The sequence below is a fragment of the Myxocyprinus asiaticus genome, chromosome 11 (genome assembly GCF_019703515.2).
Source record: "Myxocyprinus asiaticus isolate MX2 ecotype Aquarium Trade chromosome 11, UBuf_Myxa_2, whole genome shotgun sequence".
Classification (NCBI taxonomy): Eukaryota; Metazoa; Chordata; class Actinopteri; order Cypriniformes; family Catostomidae; genus Myxocyprinus; species Myxocyprinus asiaticus.
The window spans coordinates 6,655,121-6,676,846 of record NC_059354.1 but is presented as its reverse complement, the minus strand read 5'-3'; positions in this window follow the sequence as shown (position 1 = coordinate 6,676,846).

The window sequence follows — 21,726 nt, the reverse complement described above, 5'->3', positions numbered from 1 at the left end:
TTCTGTAAATATTAATTTACACATAGGATTACCTTTCACTTAAGTTAAATGGTGCAATGCTGAAATACTTAGTATTGAGTAAATTGTAACTTAGTGCCCAGTTACGTTATAACTAGCCTAAATTGTAACATACACATGGCTGGTGCAACCGGTCCTTTGTGAATAAGAAAGTATGAGTGTAAAATGCCTCAACAGGTGCTTTAGCCATCATGAGCAAGTCATAGGATGTGAGTCAGGTCTCTCTGGGGTCTATATATTTATATTCTAATAAATGAGCTTGCCTGAAGCTTCAGTAAATGTTTATCTGTGTGGACGAGCTTTCCCTTTCTGTCTGTGCCATGTCTGTGGATGTACACAAGCCTCCAATTGGTGCGTACCACTGTAAGGGCTCTCATGTCTGGAGGGGATCTCTGGAATAACCAGAGAAAGGTTGAGCGTAACCTTGGCATCCCCCTCCTCTGGTCCCCCAACCCCCAACCAAACACCACACTCGACTCTGCCTCACCATTCCCTTGAATCAGTTTTAGCAATATGCCTGAGCTACATCACACGGAGTGGTATTACAAATCACTAGTTGTGTGCCCACAGAAGCCAATCATTCCAGCCAGCAAACACAAACACAAAGATATGGATATCCAATGAGAAATGTGAAGGAAACGGTAAACACTATCACATTCTAATACAATGGGAACACAGAGCGCTGTATATATCAGATTGGTTATGCACAAGTAGCCCTGGGCCACGCACAGCAGGCTCATATTAGTTATAAATACAGATTGCAAGCAATAAAGCTGCAGAAGGGTTCTGTTCCTGCTGCACAAACAGAGAATCAGTGGCCGGCTTGTGCTCTTCTCCACCAGAAAGCTTTAGTCGCAGACAGGAAATAAATGTACTTGTTTGGCTCTGTCAGCTGTAAACTGTTATTGATCTCACAAATGAAATTTGTTCATACTGATCGATCAAACACATTATCCTTTCATTTTTTTTTTCTCTTTTCTCTACAGTCTATTTCCAGTTGCACAGCGTCTCCCGAGGCTTTGCGAGCATAGAGGGCTTTAGGTGAAGTGGATTCCCGGCTAAGAGTGGCCGTAGGGTTGTTAAAGACAGCCAGTGAACATAAGCACCAGTACTTAAAGGTAATGGTGTTACACTATGACTAAGCAGCTGAAGCCTGAGGTGGCAAAGCTAAATTTCTGTGCGTCTACAAACAAGTCTTCACCACGGATGCTTTCTGTTTCTTCTGATGATAAATGATAGTGGTGAAGTATGTTGTTTGCATGGTGTTAAAAAAACTGGCATCATATTGTGTAGTAGTGGGTTTTCTGTTGGATTGTATTACTGCATGTTTCTAACATGTTCCTTGTAAAGGCTGGATTACACTTCATGAATTTTACATCGCTTTTAGCCCAGATTTTTAGTCTGGCCATGTTGGTGCTAGTCAACACTACTCCAGTCTGCAGAGTTGACAGATTTTAAAGAACATTTTGTAGTATATGATGGGTGCCAACTTCGATTTCTTCAACCTAGTCTCATAGAATAAAACATGACTTTACAAACTGATTATAACATGCCACGTTCTATGTTGTGCTGTAGTTTCCTAGTTAAATTAAAAAGAGTCGGTACAACAATTGTGCTTTTTATTCACTTTCACACAAATCACAACTACAATGGCTGATTATGACTTTATAAGCACTTATTTTTCACTTTATTATTCACACACTGCAATGTTATGATATCGACACACTTTTACTATAACGCATCATTTGAAAAGCCGTACATTTTAATGCTTGTATAACAGATTCACCTGCATTTACTTACTTATTCCAACGTGATTAACTCGTGTGGTCACTCAACTGATAGATTGTTGGGCGCTGGACTCAGACAGCGACGCTCGAACCCAGCCAAGGATGCTCTAAACAAAAGTGCCATAGAAGTTACACAAAATGACGTGGTTGCTTCAGAAAGTGTGCTTTTCATGTTGCATTTGCATTTTAAAACAGTATCAGTTAGGTTTAGGTGTTGGTTAAGGGTGAGGATGTTTTGTTCACCTCTCATTTATCTTTAGGACACTATTGGTTAGGTTTAGGCCAGAGTTTTAGGTTAGAAATTTATGTTTTACTCATTAAACCATCCATCTAAAATTCACCTTTAAAATGTCATCTGATTACAACATAATTTCCATCGCTTTTGGCCCACCGCTGGACATTTCACTAGGAAACTGCAGCCAAATGTGTAATACTGCACATAATTTTGGTTTGCAAATATGCTGCCATGGTCACGTAGATTTCATGAGATCAGCCTGGATTTCTTACCCTCTGACTATGTTTGATATCTTTGAGCCAACTATACACAAAATAGTAAAGAATAGACTCAAATCTGAAGTCATATGATTAGCAGCCAATGGAAATCGAGTGTGCGGGGCCACGTAACTCAAGAAGTGGAGATGGTAAGCAAGCACTTAAGGAGTATACATTTTAAAGCTACTTCCAACTCGTGTTGCAGTCTTTAAAGCCCATACTGGCCACGTCTTCTTACCCAAGACCGCACTCAGATGTGCTAGGCCAGTGTTTTTCATGACCCTGAAAACAGAGTAACAGCAACAACAACAGCAGCGGAATCCACATTTATTTAAATCTGTCAGAGGTGTGTGGGAGGACATGAGTTTGTGATCGGATCGACTTGACAGTTAGGTAGCGTGTGATCCCTAGTTGTTTGGTGTGGGATGGCCAGTTTTTGTCTGTTGTGATTTTCAAAGTCAGAAAGTGTGTGATGACTAGTATTTTAAAATCTGTTCTGATTTTTTAAGTCTGTTTGTGTAATCCAGCCTTAAGGCAGCATCCAACTGAAATGGAACCTCAGAAGTGAACATAATCATACAAGTCCACGCAACTCAGGATACGACTCAAAATATATTTCTGTCTCATTAGGTGTTAGCATGTTGCTAAGCTAACAATGCAATACTCTTCCCTGATAGCACACGTACATCACCCAGACGTCTATTTGATGTGTATGTTTACATCTGGCAGATGTATTTTTAGGTTGTTTGCTCATCTGCAATATGTCTAAGAAGTTTCCTCTCAGATTATAATAAGACATTCAGCATGTGTCTTTGAGACGTTTATGATTTAGAATGTTTGTAAATCTGACCTTTTTAAGATGTTTAGCAGATGTTAATTAGAATGTGATGAAACACTCTTAAACAGACAACTCAGAGATGTATGTGTGCTATCTGGGTTAAAAGCATTAAAAAATGTTTTTGAATGATGTGATATGATATGACATGATATGCCTACTAATAAACCAAATGTATCGCAATTAATCGCTCATATCGATATTTGATGAAAAAGCCCCCCCCCCAAAAAATTTGGTATAGGCCTACTGTATAAGAATCAAACTAATTAAATAACGTGCAATTAATTCATACTAAAAAAAAATTGTTATAAAAAAATTAATCATGCCCACGGAACGTAAAAAGGAATTGTCCTACCACCGGAGCAATTCAAGCTTGAAATACCATCTTGTTTCTTCATGTTTCATGAGTCTCAGTCAGCAGGGGGCAATAAGCGCAACTTCAGCTTAATAGGTGGTGCACAGCTGTACAGGCAACAAACCACGCGTTCTTGCACTCAAACACAGATGGATGGAGCACAACTCTAAATGCAGAGGTCTCGAGCTGTGTTTGTTTATTTATTTATTTTCAAACTACATTTAACTTTACACATTGTCCTTAGAACATTGTTTATAACACAACGCAACCAAAGATGCTCCAAAAGTGTCTGTCTGACGCATGTGTACATAGAGGCATCCTAGAAAATTCTACCTCGAAAAGAACGAATTCAGTTGCAAAATGGTTTCTTAGAAGGTAGCATAATCATAAGTTACACTATGACCAAACAGCAGAAGCCTAAAATTGCAACGTTCAGTTCCAGCCCATCTACAAAATACATCTTTGCCCCTGATGCTCTCTGTCTCCTCCTCTCCCCTCCATACGGCTTAAGTCCGCCAGCTGGCATACTTCAGTACTTGGCAGGTCAAACAGACATGAGAGTTAAACCTATATTGGTTGTGTTTCCCATGCTGAAGTATCAGCAGAGACCAGGACGACACCAGGGACTGTTCAATACTATCATTTCCTGTTGGCTACAGGCCCGCTGACATGTTCGGCTCAATGACGGAGGAACGTTTTTTTATAAGAAAGTATGTCCTGTATAGGAGTAATTGGTTTGAACAGGCCAATATCCAAATCAGCGTTCAAGGTGTTAACGGTCCACTCATGGCTTATTTGTGTTTGTATGGTGGAATACGAGCAGTCTAAACCTCCTCAAGGGGCACAGCAGAGATAATCCACTCACACATGTGAGCAGAAACAGCAACCGTGTCTACCAGGGTATGTGGATGTGACTCACAGGACAGACACACTGAATGCATATGCACACAAACACATATAGACACTAATAAATAGAAGCTATGTCCCTCCTAATACCACCTGCATACAACTGGCAAATAGCAAATTATGGTGCATTGTCAGGGGCGGTACTAGGATGCAATCTTTGGGGGGTGCATTTTGATCTTTAGGCAAAAGGGAAATCTCAGGCAACTACTCAAAAAAGTCATTCATTAAAGATGAATAATTATTTCTCTAAAAACTGTAATCAGAGTCATTTTCTGATTACTTCATTTAAAAAGTTGTCACATTATTAATTACTTTAATTTTAAGTTACATTCTAAAGCATTTCAAGTAAAGTTTTTTTTATCAACAAATTCAAAATAATGTCTATTTAATAATGTCTATGCACACCTTTCAGCTGTACAAAAACACATAGAGACATATATATGAACATGTTTTCAATGTAGTTTACACAAATGTTATTTAGAATTATGAGTTACCCAAGTAATGTACTTAAAAGTAATTTTCTTAATTTAAAAGTCAGTAACTGTAATATGATTACACAAATTAAAAATGTAATGCAACATTTTTTTTGTTTCCTTTTAAAAGTAATTAGATAACAGTAACTAATTACTTTGTAATCAGATAGGTTGCTAAAATGTTTTATCTTCTTCTTACTGAGTATTTATTTATTTTTTTTACATATATAAAATATCTATACATCCTTAAAGCATAATAAATTTACTTTAGAAGCAACATGACACAAGATATGTTTTCAGACCACTGCCAATGGGGTGAAAAAAAAAAAAAAAAAAAGGGAAAAAATTAAAAGTACTCAGTAAGAAAATTATTTTTTGCAGTGATGTTTTCGGCTGATAGTTTTTACAATCGATTTATAGAATGTTAAAACAATATCTTAGTCTTTTATTACTGTGACGGGCACATACTACATTGACATTCATCATCCAAAATGAATAAGATCACAGATTAAGTTTATCGTGCAACTAAAATCCCAATAATAATTTAAAAAAAAATATGATTTGGTGCATAAGAAGAGACACGTGACGCCATGCGAGGATCGGACATGTGAACTATGAGCTCTGCTAGTTTTAATTAGCACTTTGCTAGTTTTAATACCTTTTATGACATAAACCGGTGAGATTCGACACACTCTGTTCCATAACTGTTCTAGGAGGACAATATGTCAAAGAATTCAAAATCCTCGGGCTCTGGAGACATTAAAAGACACTTACGTGCTCAAGCTGACACACCTGAGCAGGCTGCGGACCAGGGAGTTGATTTAGTTGGAGAGATGTGGGAAATGCGGTGAGAGATGTTGAACATGTCGGCAATGCTGACGAAGGTCATTGCTGACTTGGAGGATCTTGCTGTGATACGTCGATCGATCACTGTCATGGAGGTGACATTTACTAATATGGTCACAAGAGTGGAGGATGTCGAGAAACGGATCGATTATCTGGAGTCATCGGAGAGGGAATTATCTGCTAATCTGCAAGTGACCAAGGTGGATTTGGAGCATGTCTGGGAGAAGTTGGAGGACATGGAAACCATAGCCAGCAGAATACGATCGTATCATGGGAGTCCCGGAGGGAGTGGAGGGACAGAATATGGTGGAATTCCTGGACAGGCTCATTCCATATCTGCTCGGTATAGCAGGCCATAAACTGGAAATCGAGCGAGCTCAATAGGTTCCGGCTCGGCAATCCGCTGAGGGAGACAGGCCCCGATTAATTCTGGCCAAATTTCTGAAATCATCAGATAAAGACCTTGTGTTATGTGAGGTGAGGAGTAAAGGAAGTCTTTCTTGGAAGAACCACAGAATTTTCTGGTTCCCAGACTCAAAGAATGCAAGAAACTTTTACATCAACGGAAGGTCGTTTTTGGACTGATATTCCAGGACAAATTGAGAATAGATGCTAAGGATGGCCGTAAAACATTCGCATGCCTACAGCAAGCGATGTCCTTCATAAAGTTAATGGAGTGAGTAAGTCATATTGTGGATCTCACATTGCAGCCAAGTAGACTGGCTTACTGAACATTCATTTGACTGTTTGAACAGTCTGTGCGTTCTTTTTGTGCTGGTTCCGCCTAGCGGCTGGAGTTTATTTTGTAGAGCAACACACCTTCAGTATGGTTTTGTGGATGAATCTACACGCTCTTTGTGCTTATTCCACCTATCGGCTGGAGTTTGTTTTGTGGAGTATTTCTGACAAAGTCATTGGAGTAAGTAATTTTTTCTTACACTCATGTTGCAGCCGAGTGGGCCGGCTCACTGAACATCCGCTTGACAGTTTGAGGAACCTGCACGCTTTTTTTTGTGCTGGTGCCTCCTATCGACTGGAGTTTATTTTGTGGAATATTTCTTGCAAAGTCATTGGAGTGAGTACAGTGAATACGGAAAGTATTCACAGCGCTCCACTTTTTCCACATTTTGTTACGTTACAGCCTTATTCCAAAATGGATTCAATTCATTATTTTCCTCAAAATTCTACAAACAATACCCCATAATGACAACGTGAAAGTAGTTTGTTTGAAATCTTTGCAAATTTATTAAAAAAAAAAAAAAAAAACGAAAATAAAATAAAATCACATGTACATAAGTATTCACAGCCTTTGCCATGACACTCAAAATTGAGCTCAGGTGCATCCTGTTTCCACTGATCATCCTTGAGGTGTTTCTACAACTTGATTGGAGTCCACCTGTGGTAAATTCAGTTGATTGGACATGATTTGGAAAGGCACACACCTGTCTATATAAGGTCCCACAGTTAACAGTGCATGTCAGAGCACAAACCAAGCTATGAAGTCCAAGGAATTGTCTGTAGACCTCTGAGACAGGATTGTATGGAGGCACAGATCTGGGGAAGGGTACAGAAAAATGTCTGCAGCATTGAAGGTCCCAATGAACACAGTGGCCTCCATCATTCATAAATGGAAGAAGTTTGGAACCACCAGGACTCTTCCTAGAGCTGGCCGCCTGGCCAAACTGAGCGATCGGGGGAGAAGGGCCTTAGTCAGGGAGGTGACCAAGAACCCGATGGTCACTCTGACAGAGCTCCAGCATTTCTCTGTGGAGAGAGGGGAACCTTCCAGAAGAACAACCATCTCTGCAGCACTCCACCAATCAGGCCTATATGGTAGAGTGGCCAGACGGAAGCCACTCCTCAGAAAAATGCACATGACAACCCGCCTGGAGTTTGTCAAAAGGCACCTGAAGGATTCTCAGACCATGAGAAACAAAGATTGAACTCTTTGGCCTGAATGGCAACTGTAATGTCTGGAGGAAACCAGGCACCGCTCATCACCTGGCCAATACCATCCCTACAGTGAAGCATGGTGTTGGCAGCATCATGCTGTGGGGATGTTTTTCAGCAGCAGGAACTGGGAGACAAGTCAGGATCGAGGGAAAGATGAATGCAGCAATGTACAGAGACATCCTTGATGAAAACCTGCTCCAGAGCGCTCTGGACCTCAGACTGGGGTGAAGGTTCATCTTCCAACAGGACAACGACCCTAAGCACACAGCCAAGATAACAAAGGAGTGGCTACGGGACAACTCTGTGAATGTCCTTGAGTGGCCCATCCAGAGCCCAGACTTGAACCCGATTGAACATCTCTGGAGAGATCTGAAAATGGCTGTGCACCGACGCTCCCCATCCAACCTGATGGAGATTGAGAGATCCTGCAAAGAAGAATGGGAGAAACTGCCCAAAAATATGTGTGCCAAGCTTGTAGCATCATACTCAAAAAGACTTGAGGCTGTAATTGGTGCCAAAGGTGCTTCAACAAAGTATTGAGCAAAGGCTGTGAATACTTATGTACATATGATTTTTTTTTCGTTTTTTATTTTTAATAAATTTGCAAAGATTTCAAAGAAACTTCTTTCACGTTGTCATTATGGGGTATTGTTTGTAGAATTTTGAGGAAAATAATTAATTTAATCCATTTGGAATAAGGCTGTAACATAACAAAATGTGGAAAAAGTGAAGCGCTGTGAATACATTCCGGATGCACTGTAAGTCATTTGCTTGTACTCATGTTGCAGCTCAGTGGACCGGCTTACTGAACATTTGTTTGACTGTTTGAAGAATCTGCTCATTTTTTTTGTGCTGGTTCCGTCTAGCGGATGGAGTTTATTTTGTGGAATAGCACACCTTCAGGACAGTTTTATGGATGAATCTACATGCTCTTTGTGTTTATTCTGCCTATTGGCTGGAGTTTGTTTTATAGATTATATTTTGCTGTGTAAATCTGTCTCACAAAATGTGTATAGAAACACCGGACTTGAGCAATCCGACAGCAAGTTTGTCGCGGGGCTCTCGTAGGCGTACATGGACTGTTTGAGTTTGGAGGGATGGACACCAGTTGGTGCTGTCATGCGTGGGGTTAATGTGCACATTTTTCTTTTTTCTTGTTTTTTCTTTTTTTTTTTTCCCTAAGGGATGTTTGGGGTTTGATTGTTACACTAATGTTGGAATGTGATCTTTATAATCTTGTCTTTGACACACAATCTATTTTTTCTTATATGTCAAAATGTCATATGTTAATATGAGTGGATTGTCTCTCTCCACGTGGAATGTGAATGGGTTGGGGCACCCCATAAAAAGAAGGAAGGTTATTTATCTTCTTAAGCATAAGAAATATGATATAGTGTTTCTTCAAGAAATGCACCTTTCTCCGCAGGAAGCTGAAAATTTTTGAAAGATATGGGGTGAGCATTTTTGTTTATAGTGCTGGCTCGAGTAAGAGCAGGGGAGTCATTACACTGATAAGTAAACATCTACAATTCAAATGTCTCAAACAGAGTAAAGATAAATTAGGAAGGGTCATTATTGTTTTAAGCTGAAATTCAGGGACAGAGTCTTATTTTGGCTAATATTTATGCACCTAGCATTGATGATCAGGGCTTTTTTATAGATCTTGAAGGGATGTTGCAAGCTGCTGGCACCCCTCATGATATAATATTGGGAGGAGACTTTAATATGTTAATTAATTTGATGGACTAAGTCCTTGATCATAGTGAAGCAAAAGTGTGCAATTACCCTAGAGCAACAGTGATGATTCACAGGATGTGGATATTGGTCTCACAGATATTTTCTAAGTTTCTAAGAGTTAATTGGTCTAATTGGTATTTTATTCCCAGCCAATTTGTGGTTAATACGCTCTGTGACCTATATGAGAGTGGAGTGTTGAGATCCTTTGAAAATATTGTTCAACATTTTGGGATTCCCAGGTCTCAGTTATTTAGGTATTTACAAAATCTTTAGGTATTTGCACTGTACTATTTTTGGGAGTAGCATACACCCCCCTAAAGCGGCAGATACTCTGGGAGTGGTGATTACTGCTTTTGGAAAAGGTCACGAGGCATCAGTGTATTACTCCCTGCTAATTCAGAGTCTGGGGGATGGAGCTTCAACTTCTCTCAAGAGATTATGGGGGAAAAATCTAAACTTGGTATTGGAGGAGGGAGTGTGGGCTAGGATTCTAAAAAACATCAAGTCTACATCTAGAGATGCAAGGGTGTGACTTGTGCAGTTTAAGATTTTACATCGATTCTATTGGATCCCCCTCTAGATTGTATAGGCTTGGTCTGAAAGACACACTCACCTGTTGGTGATGCCAATCGGAAGATGGAGACACAACCCATGTTTTTTGGTGGTGTGTTAAGATCCAAGAATTTTGGTTGAGGGTTCAGAGTTTTATGTGTGTCGTATTGGGGTTGGGGATTGGGAGGGGGAAAGGGAATAATGGGGGTTAAATGTTGATTCTGTGAATATATATTTTGCTTTTCTTTGTCAATTGTGTGAATCAATAAAAACTGTTAATCAGAAATATTTGGTGCATAATGCAGGACTTTTAACTATAAACAAGCCAGAGGCCTGGGTAGCTCAGCGAGTATTGATGCTGACTACCACCCCTGGAGTCGCAAGTTCAAATCCAGGGCATGCTTAGTGACTCCAGCCAGGTCTCCTAAGCAACGAAATTGGCCCGGTTGCTAGGGAGGGTAGAGTCACATGGGGTAACCTCCTCATGGTCAATATAATGTGCGGTTCTCGCTCTCAGTGGGGCACGTGGTGAGTTGTGAGTGGATGCCACGGAGAATAGTGTGAAGCCTCCACACGCGCTATGTCTCCGCGGTAACGCGCTCAACAAGCCACGTGATAAGATGGGCGGATTGATGGTCTCAGATGCAGAGGCAACTGAGATTCGTCCTCCGCCACCTGGATTGAGGCGAGTCACTACGCCACCACAAGGACTTAGAGCGCAATTCCAAATTGGGGAGAAAAAGGGAGAAAAAAAAAAAACTATAAACAAGCCCGAAATGCATATACTTATTTTGAGACTTGAAATAATGGAAACTTAACATTTATTTGTTGCCACCTTCTGGTTAAGGTATGATTTACCAAAAACTTCACTGATTGAATCAGTGAACGAATCTGAAATGACAGACAGTGAAACATCATCTGGAGTTAATCCTCTCATACCCACTAAATAAATGTGACATTAATTGTAATAACAGGTTTTTTTGTTGTGTTTGAAAAAAAAAAAAAGCTTTAAACTATAGAAGTTGTGAAATTATTGATTAATGTTCTATTTATTTATTTATTTTATTTTTTTTAAGAAATAAAAAATATTTAAAAAAAATGAATAGGACAGATGAAATGTCAATAAGTATTATATATATATATAGAGAGAGAGAGAGAGAGAGAGAGAGAGAGAGAGAGAGTGTATATCACTAGATTTTTTTTTTTTTATTAATCACAAGACATGAAGTTGGAGACATAATGTATGTGCTGAAGGGGCGCGTTTCCATATACTGTAGTTGCATTTTTCTTTTCTCTCGCTTCAATTTTGAACACTTCAATCAAATAATCAAAATAACAAATTATGCTTTGAAGTGGGGATAAAAATATGAAAAAGTACTGTCAATTAAGAAAGACTGTAAAACTGTAGAATAAAAAAATATATATATCAGCAACTATCGGCATTGATTTTTACAGATAACCGATAGTTCTAAAAAGCAACTATCCCCACCGATTAATCGGTAAAACCGATATATCGGTCTACCTCTAGTTATTTTAGTATTTTATGTGCTTACAGTTTAATGTTTAAAGCATATGTATGGCAGAATCATTACCTGTCAAAGTATAATACTTGCTACACAGATATCAAAAAGTTTTCAGAGTAAAAATATGTGAAATTAATCTGCAAAATAACCATACTGCCCTTTCTGCAAAGACTGTATGTTTTTATTAGTATTTTCACACAAGTGCTTTGAAACACCATAGTACAACCCCAATGAACCAGTTTAGTATAGAGGTACCAACTTACAGTATAAACATCTTTTCAGCTGTGACAAGAATGTATTTCTCCTTTCCAATCCAGCACCAACAATACCCCAGCAATACTTGTATACGTGTCCTCTTCTGGAGAAACAATAATGGGATTGTAATTAATAAGTGATAAAACAGTCAGTAGTCTGATGTTGAATTCATCATTCACACAGGATAGGCTACAAAAGTCCTAAGCCCTTCAGTGCTTCACTCTTATGTAACCGAATCAAACATCATGCTCTCCTGGCAAACAGCAGACCACACAAGCACACTGAAAACTCTCTTCTGGTATTTGTGTGCAAGTGAGGCGATCTCCAACCCAACACAATACATGAAACAGAACAACAATAGAAAACCACCTAAACCTTCTACAACAGAAGATTACTTAAAACAGCAAAAAATACTGAAGATTCTCCTTTTTTTTCATTCTCTTTACCTTTTCTTTCCGCGCCCTCCCTCACGTCTGCAGGTTTCTGCCTCTATCGCCACTGCTATTGATAAGATGTCTAAATTTATTGCAGAATAATTCTGAGGGGAAAGAGATAAAAGGTTTCTGAATAAAATATGAGGAACAGGCTGTAAATTGTGGCAATGCATATCATTTCATTCAAACGTAGGACGCAATTACCATCTGCAACGCTCATCAGCCCTTCCTTTATGACTTAATTATATGTTTAATGCTATCAGATGAAGCAAAGGGCAAAACAGATGGATGAGGCAGAGAGAGAGAAAAGATTCCACAACATGACAAAAGGCAGAGGAAAAAAGTAACATAAAGGCTGGAATTGATTTCATTTACTGCCGAATGGGGAAAGTTAATTTAGACATGTCGGGTGCTCATCTCCTGCTCTGCTGTATGATAATAAAAAGTCGTGTTTTTGAAAAAGTCCTCATACAAATTTAACAAAGGGAGTCAAGTTTCTCCAAAACCGCCACATGTCAACTGGCATCTGTGTGTAGTATTCAATCTGTCATTTCTTTATGTATAAGAAGAAAAACTCACATTCACATTAGTTGATACTCTGGGTGTGTTTTGTACATTTTAGCTAAACATTGTGGGGTTTTCTTTTGACCTTAAAACAACAGCTGTTGGTTCAAACCCACTCAAGAATTACATTTTTAATTCATATGTTTATTTTCTAGTAAAAATATCAGCAGCAAACATCCTTAAAACTAGATGCATTTACTTGAGAAACAAAATGACAAGCTACAGGGTCTCCATAGTCAGGGAAATACCTGGAAATATCAGGGAATTTTAAAGTCGTGTTTACCAGGCCTGAAAAAGTAATGGAAATTTCTACAGTGAATATACATTTTTCTATTTTTTCACTCTTCTATAATATTTAACTAGCTAAATCTTTCTGTTTTGTTAAGATTGTTTAGGGTGAAACTCGCTTGCAAGCTACTGATGTCTATTTGGCAGTTTTCTTTTCTTTTCTTTTTTTATCAGTCCTTTTCATTGGATTAGTTGAAACGGTTTACAAATCGGTCTAAAATAAATGATTCCTTAGCAAATCAGTTTGAATCAAAATTATTTTAAAAATCTGGATCAAGAAACCACAAATGCCTGGAAAATGTCATGGAATAGTAATTCATTGGTCAAAAAGAGTGGGAATCAGGGGCGAATGCGATTCCAGGATTTTAATCCTTGGGGGGCTCAGCCCCCAATGACACATTTAATTTATTCCATTCTGCTGCATGTGTAGTGTTTGTTTGTTTTTTTTCTTACATCAATCAAGCTAACCAGCTAATATTCACACAGATTGTTCTCATTTTAAATAATAAATATTTATAAAGTTTGAAGAATATAGGCAAACCATATATATTATTGTAACTGTCTATTTATTGACAACATGTTTCATCTGTCCTAATCATTCTTTTTTTTTTTTTCTTAACCAAAAATATAGAACATTAATAAATAATTTCACAACTTCTATAGTTTAAAGCTTTTATTTATTTATTTTTTTGCAAACACCACAAAAACCTATTATGTCACATTTATTTAGTGGAGTGGATGAACTCCAGATGACGTTTCTCTGTCTGTCATTTCACATTCGTTTACTGATTCAATCAGTGAAGTTTTTGGTAAATCACACCTTAACCAGAATTTGGCAACAAATAAATGTCATTTATGTGTTTTGTCTGAGTCATTAAACCATTGATAAAGCACCGAGACCTTCCCGAACGAAAAAGTCTAATTATACTTTATATAATATGCGTATCTACAAATCTACTAAGATAATTCAACAGAGTGTTTAACATAAACATTTTTACATGACAACAAAGCATAGCTACTGTACCATTTTGTGAAATGCTTTGTATGGGTTTAAAATAGCCCCCCTAAATAGGGTCTGTCAACACTTATGGTGGGAACCCTAAAGCTATTTAGACATGTTTTCAGAGAATATATCTTGAATTAAGTTTATTGTGCAAATATGTTTGGTGTTTTTAGTCATTTGTTTAAAACCCTTTCAAGAACTAATTTACTGAAATAATATTTGACATTGCAAAAAAAACAAAAAAACAAAAAAAAAAAAAAACAATCAGTCATAACTCGTTTTTAATTTTTAATTTATATTTCTTTTCTAGTAAAAATATATACTGTAAATATCCTTAAAAGAAGATACATTTACTTGAGAAGTATAGTGACAAGTGTTTAGGCATGTTTTATTAGGAAATATTTCTTGAATTAAGTTTATTTCGCAAATATTTTTGGTGTTATTGGTCATTTGTTTAGACCCCCTCAAAAATTAGTTCACTGAAATGATATTTGACATTCCAAAATAAATAAATAAATAATTGTCTTAGTCAGTTTTTAATTTTGAATTCATATTTTTTATTTTCTAGTAAAAATTATATGCTGTAAACAGTCTTAAAACAAAGTACATTTACTTCAGAAGCAAAAATAACAAGCTATTTAGACATGTTTTCTGTTTAACCATTAAATGCACAGTTGGTTCTTTAGAGACATATACAGTGCATTCATAAAGTAATCAGACCCCTTATTTTTTCACATTTTGTTATGTTGCAGCCTTATGCTAAAATGCTTTAAATTATTTTTATTTATTTTTTCACATCAATCTACACTCCATACCCCATATTGACAAAGCAAAAACTTAGAATTTAGAAAACTGAAAATTTATTAAAAAGAAAAAACTGAAATATCACATTGATATAAGTATTCAGACCCTTTGCTATGACACTTGACATTTAGCTCAGGTGCATCCCATTTCTCTGGATCATCTTTGAGATGTTTCTACACTTTGATTGGAGTCCACACACCTGCCTTTGAAAGGCACACACCTGTCTATATAAGGTCTCACTGCTGAAATACATATCAGAGCAAAAACCAAGTCATGAGGTCAAAGGAACTGCCTGCAGAGCTCAGAGACAGGATTGTGTCGAGGCACAGATCTGGGGATGGCTACAAATAATTTTTAGCTGCATTGACGGTTCTTAAGAGCACAGTGGCCTCCGTAATTCTTAAATTAAAGAAGTTTGGAACAACCAGGACTCTTCCTAGAGCTCACCGGCCGGCCAAACTGAGCAATTGGGGTAGAAGGGCCTTGGTAAGAGAGGTGACCAAGAACCCGATGGTCACTCTGGTTGAGCTCCAGAGATCATGTGTGGCGATGGGAGAATCTTGCAGAAGGACAACCATCACTGCAACACTCCACTGATCTGGGCTTTATAGGCTATCAGTGCAAGACACATGAAAGCCAGTTTGGAATTTGCAAAAAAGCATCTAAAGGACTCTCAGACTGTAAGAAACAAGATTCTTTGGTCTAATCAAATAAAGATTGAACTGTTTGGCCTCAATTCCAAGCGTCATGTCTGGAGGAAACCAGGCACCGCTCATCACCTGCGCAATACCATCCCAACAGTGAAACATGGTGGTGGTAGCATCATGCTGTGGGGGTGTTTTTCAGCGGTAGGGACTGGGGGACTGGTCAGGGTCGAAAGAAAGCTGAAAGCAGAAAAAATACAGAGATATCCTTAATGAAAACCTGGTCCAAAGTGCTCAGGACCTTAGACTGGGCCGAAGGTTCACCTTCAAACAGGACAATGACCCCAAGCACACAGCCAAGACAATGCAAGAGTGGCTTAGGGATAACTCTGTGAATGTCCTTGAGTGACCCAGCCAGAGCCCAGACTTGAACCCAATCAAACATCTCTGGAGAGACCTAAAAATGGCTGTCCACTGACGGTCCCCATCAAACCTGACAGAGCTTGCGAGGATCTGCAGAGAAGAATGGCAGAAAATCCCCAAATCCAGGTGTGCTAAGATTGTCGCATCATACCCCAAAAGACTTGAGACTGTAATCGCTGCCAAAGGTGCTTCAACTAAGTACTGAGTTAAGGGTCTGAATATTTATTCAATAATAATGTGATATTTCACTTTTTCTTTTTAATAAATTTGCAAAGTTATGAAAAATCAGATTTTTGCTTTGTCATTATGGGGATGGAGTGTAGACTGATGTGAAAAATAATAATTTAAAGGGGTCTGAATACTTTCTGAATGCACTGTATCTATCACAAATTGATATAACCCAGATAGTGACAATTAGAACAGAATAGAATAGAATAGAATAGAATATATTCTGATATATTTTTTGTTTTATTTTTCATATATCAAAGAGATGATGTGACAAATAAGGACAAATCTAGAACAGGATTCATTACTTTCACACTAAACATTCATGAGACACAACTGGCTGTAAAACACTTATTAAGCTACACATAACACATAAGATACGCATATGTATTTTCAGGCACTTATTGAGTCTAAATAGATGCACAAGATAATTTCAGTAGTACATCCAAATGATGAAAATAGACAAATCATACTGTCCATGTGTTGTACGTGCTATAGTTTACTTCCTTGTTGTTTCTTCATCAAATAGCAATGTAAAATGTGAATCAAGTCAATCACTGAAACAACAGAGTCACCTTGAGCATAAAATAGCATGTATAATATGAATGTGTATATGCATATGAGATACTGATAATTCAACATTGTTGCACATAAAATCAATGTGATACAGTATTTATTTCTATGCATATAGTACTCATTCCTTAATAGATATCATGTGATAGTAAACTTATATAGATATGAAATTATCATAAATATATTATTTATGGAAGCGCAAAAATATAAAAAGTGACACTATTATATATTGTGGGGTCTTTAATGACCCTATACACTTTTGGTACTTAAAGAATTAAGGGGGGGTATTTTCACTAGAAAGCAAGATACAAATACTAAGAAAATTTATTTTTTGCATTGGCCCTTTCAGACCCTGCATCTATTTAATAGACATTTCTGGTTTTTTTAAAGTTATTTTCATTTGGTGTGCCCAAATCCCAAATAGTATTAGAATAGATGCTGCTAATTCAGACTATGAGTGTCATATTACACATTGTTACTTTCTGAACAAAAATGAAATCTTCATTTGAATTAAAGTATGGTAGCATGTTAGACAAAGCAAAAACCAATGTCCAAAATGGACACCAGAAATAACTATTAAAACATTAGAATTGCATTTAGAGTAGAAATAAAGCATGGTAATTTTTGCGTCACTGGATCATTATTAGGGTCAAACTTTAATAAAAAGGTTACTGATTTTCTGCCTTCAAGTATAACAGGTGTTCGATCGAGTAGTTGTTCAGACTCTTTAGGAGTCAGTGAGTCTGTGTGGCTTCAGGCTGGCCACAGGGCATCTGAGGTGCCAATAAAGCTGCTGTCCAAACTTTGAGCTGCTGTCCAGCTCACATGACACTGACATTTAACACTGCTGCCATACAAACACCTTCTACTGCAGTCAGGCCAACTAACACACAGTCAGGCCACGCAGTCAGGCTGTAGACTCACTCCAGTGTTGTTGCTTCAAGAATGATGCACGAATGGAGTCAAAGCGTTTAAGCAGTGGACTTTATTGATCAGCTTACATTAAGATGGATTATGCCATGAGAGAGAGAGAGAGAGAGAGAGAGAGAGAGAGAGAGAGAGAGAGAGAGAGAGAGAGAGATACATATGCCTTTAAATATCAGTCTTAATACTTTTATAGGCTACCAGTCAAGCACAGTATATTTCACCTTCACCACAGTTCAATTTATACTAACTACATTAATTCTAGGTTACTATTCGGTATAACAGTTATACATTTTTATTTATTAATGTATTATAAATAACCTTTTAATGTGGCATACAACACCGTTCGGACAGCAGTTCAACGTACAGCAGTCTAATTAAAAGTACTAAGGCGCCATCTAGTGGCAAAAGAGTGTTCAGCAGCTAAAAAAATTATATCACATATTGCCATAGTGTTTTACTATAACTGTCAAGTTCATATCATGTAAGAGAACTATCAGGAAATAATAATAATAATATTAATAATAATAATAATAATAATAATAATAATAATTTACTCAAATCAATAAATACAATTTAATTGTCACAGAGAAGGTAAAACACAAAAGCCTAATTAACAGCAAACAACTAAAAACAATGTGATCAGAGTCAGAAATTAACTAGGGTTTGAGGCAAAAATGACACTGTAAGTGATAGAAATTAAATAGATATTAAAAATGTGGGGGCAAAAAGCGCCCCCTTGTGATTCCCATTTGTTTTGTTTTTTTTTTGTTTGTTTGTTTTTTCTTTGTTTTTTTTAAGCTAACATTGTATATTTCAGAATATTCTATTCTAGGTCTTTTCTATTCTGCCTTGTTATTAGTACAACAACCTGAAGAAAACCCCAAAGTCAAAAACTTTAAACAGTGATTACACCAAAATCTACGACAGTAGAGAGCATAGAGCCACTCATTGAAAACATATTCTAGCAGAGCATTTATGAGTTTATATGCTGGGTGTTGTGCATTATTTACAGATACTTTTGTATTTCATTTTTCTTTTAAAGGTAACAATTTCAATAATTGTTTTGAGATGGAAAATTCATTTCAATCAATTGATTTACTTGTTCAACATAAAAACATTGGCAGATTCTATTTACACCCCGGTGCAAAAAGTGGCAGATATTATTTGCATCCCAACCCTGCTGCGAATAATGATAGATACTATGCTGGCTTCATGTGCTATTAGAATTATCCTACTTTCCACTTCTGAAGTGGTAATTGCGAGTACGTCCCATTCAAGTGCTTTGTTGTTGGAAAAAAACGGCATTTAGGCAAAATTCAAGCTATTATTACAATGTAAAAATGTACAACATGCATCAAATGGTTGCTGATATACATAAATGAATATGACCAAAATGGTAAGCGTTAACAATTAACTCTATTTAGAAAAATGAATAAAACCTGTCATTCACTTTACTCTCCTCCACCAAGCTGAAAGTTTAGGACTCCTCCCATCTCGGAAACTCGGGTATCAAAATGATCTCAGAGTTTCCCAGTCATAATTACGACTTGAGAGGTCATTCATGTGCAACTTCCAAGTGGGAAACTCGCCTTTATGATAATTCAGATGGCATGTGAAGGCAGCATTGCACCCTGGTGCAAATAGTGTCAGATACTATTTGCACCCATATTTAAATACTAACATACAGTATGGGCATCATTGCAGTGTGTTTATTGTGTTTATTTAGTGTTCCACAGACACAGAAAAAATAACCATGGTTTTACTACAGTAACCATGGTTTCACATGGGAACGAGTGCGATCGACAAACCCCGCCTCCAGATCAAACCCTTCTCTGCACTCTCCGACATTTACCGTGACCAAATTACTGCGATGAAATCAACATTTATATTAATTTTTAAGTAGTATTAAAGAAAACATTAAGAGTGGAAACAGGAAATCAGATGGGAAAAAGAGTGGGACAAAAGGCAGATTCAAACCACAGTAGCTAGGATAACAGTACACATTCACACCATCTTCACACCCTACGCCACTGCAGCGACACCTATTGGTTAATATGTCATATATTTCTGTGGTTCCACCAGACTATTGGGGTGCAAATAGCTGCACTGTGTGGCAGATGCTATTTACACCAGGGTGCAAATAGGCACTCCATTTATTAGGGAGAGCGGGCACAAACTAATGCGGGGCTAGTTGTAACACATGTTGTTTATACGTTTCCACATGCACTGGTAAGCCTAAACTTTATTGTTTACTTGTTGCAATATCAACACTGTGTAGAGAGAAAAAAAAAAGCATAATTCGAAACACTTTGGAAGATATCGGCAAAAGTTCATTTTAAAGTAGCAAAAGTAAAAATTCAAGTTAATTTTCATCTCTGTTTTTGGTGTTTATTTAAAACGAAGCAAACTTGGTATAATTTTAATCTACAATCTGTTAGCTGTCATCTTGCACAGTTTTTAATTCTCAGATTGCCAGCATAAGTGACCAGCCAGGTTTAAATCCCAGTTGCTCCGATGGGGCACGTTGTAACACTGCGTTACAATGTGCCCCAATTAGAACAAATTATATAAAATTCCATGCAGTCAGATATGCAATTTATATAATTCCCATTTGTGTGTGTGTGTGTGTGTGTGTATGTGTGTGTGTGTGTTTTGTCATCAATCCATGCATTATTTCAGCCAATGCTGTGGCTTTGTTGTGTATTTATTGTGTCAAAATTATTGCTATATTAAATATGACAAAGTTAATACATTGCTTTTATTGACATAATATTTTAGTTTATCTTCTGTTTATTTTAATTAGATCAGATACAATTGTCAGAGTGGGATTTTAAGCTGTCATAATTGTCATGTTGCAATGTGCCCCTCACCTGTTACAATGTGCCCCGCCTATGGAGTACGTTATAACATTTTACTTTCCTTTTTTTTTTAGGAAGATGGTGAAAAAAGTATAAGCTGTATTCATGAAACAAGACCACATATGTGTACCAGACACGTGTGAAATTAATGTGAAAAAAGAAAAATACATTGAACCAAGTGCATTTACCCAAACTTAAGAAAACCAAAAAGTGTTAGTTTTTGCCCCACTTTCCCCTACTTCTTCTACTCCTTAAAGGTTGAAATTGTCCGTCCTAATTAAATAAATAAATAAATAAAAACCTCCCAAAAGCTGTATATCCACAACAAAAATAAAAAGTTTTCTGACACTGAATAAGATGATATACAAAAACACGACTTTAAATTTCACGACTTTCTCTTTCTCTGTCTGTCTTTGTCACTCTCACTGACTGGCAGAGACTCAGATGGGCAGGGTTTGTCCCTAAAAGAGTGATTTACATAACTGAGGCTAGGTCCTGTTTAAAAGCTATAATAAATACACCATCTCAGCCCCAAACACTGCAATCCACGACTAATTAAGGAGGATAGTGGGGAGTGGGGGTGAGGAGGGACTAACAACAACCATTATAACAGCCCGATTCATTTGTTTGACTGCTGCAGTAGCAGAGGGGGGAATGATCGCTCATTACGGCTATTTACAGTCAATCACAGCTGCAGAAAATAGCACACAGATTTCTCACACAGTGCCTTACTAGTTATAGGGAGTGAAACAGGAAGTAATTGATTTCAAATTAAGTGTTTGAAAGGTCTTCCTGATGGCTGCCATCTGTCCAAAGAAGCTGTACATTTGGTAAGAATGAAACCATAATTAATTAAAGGCCTAACAAACTGCATACATTATAGTTAACATGAGCAGATAGTACCGCAGGAAATGTTATGAAACAAATTAGCTCCAACAATGAAAGAAAATTACTTCACATAACTAAATATTACCATCATTTCCGCGAGCCATATTTCTTAATGAATTCTCTAATTAATTTAATTCACACATTGTGCATAATTTGAAGCGGAAAATGTCATCAGGTCAGATTTAACCATAGTCATGTTGGCTGTCACTTTCAACAAGAGACACATTAGCTAAACATGACCTCTATGCTAATGAAAGACCAACTGTTGTAATTTTAATTCCAAGGCCTAATTAGCATGTTATAAAGACACAACGCCGGATCATTCCGCTCAACTCAGGACATGCCAGAGTCACTTTTGCAGGG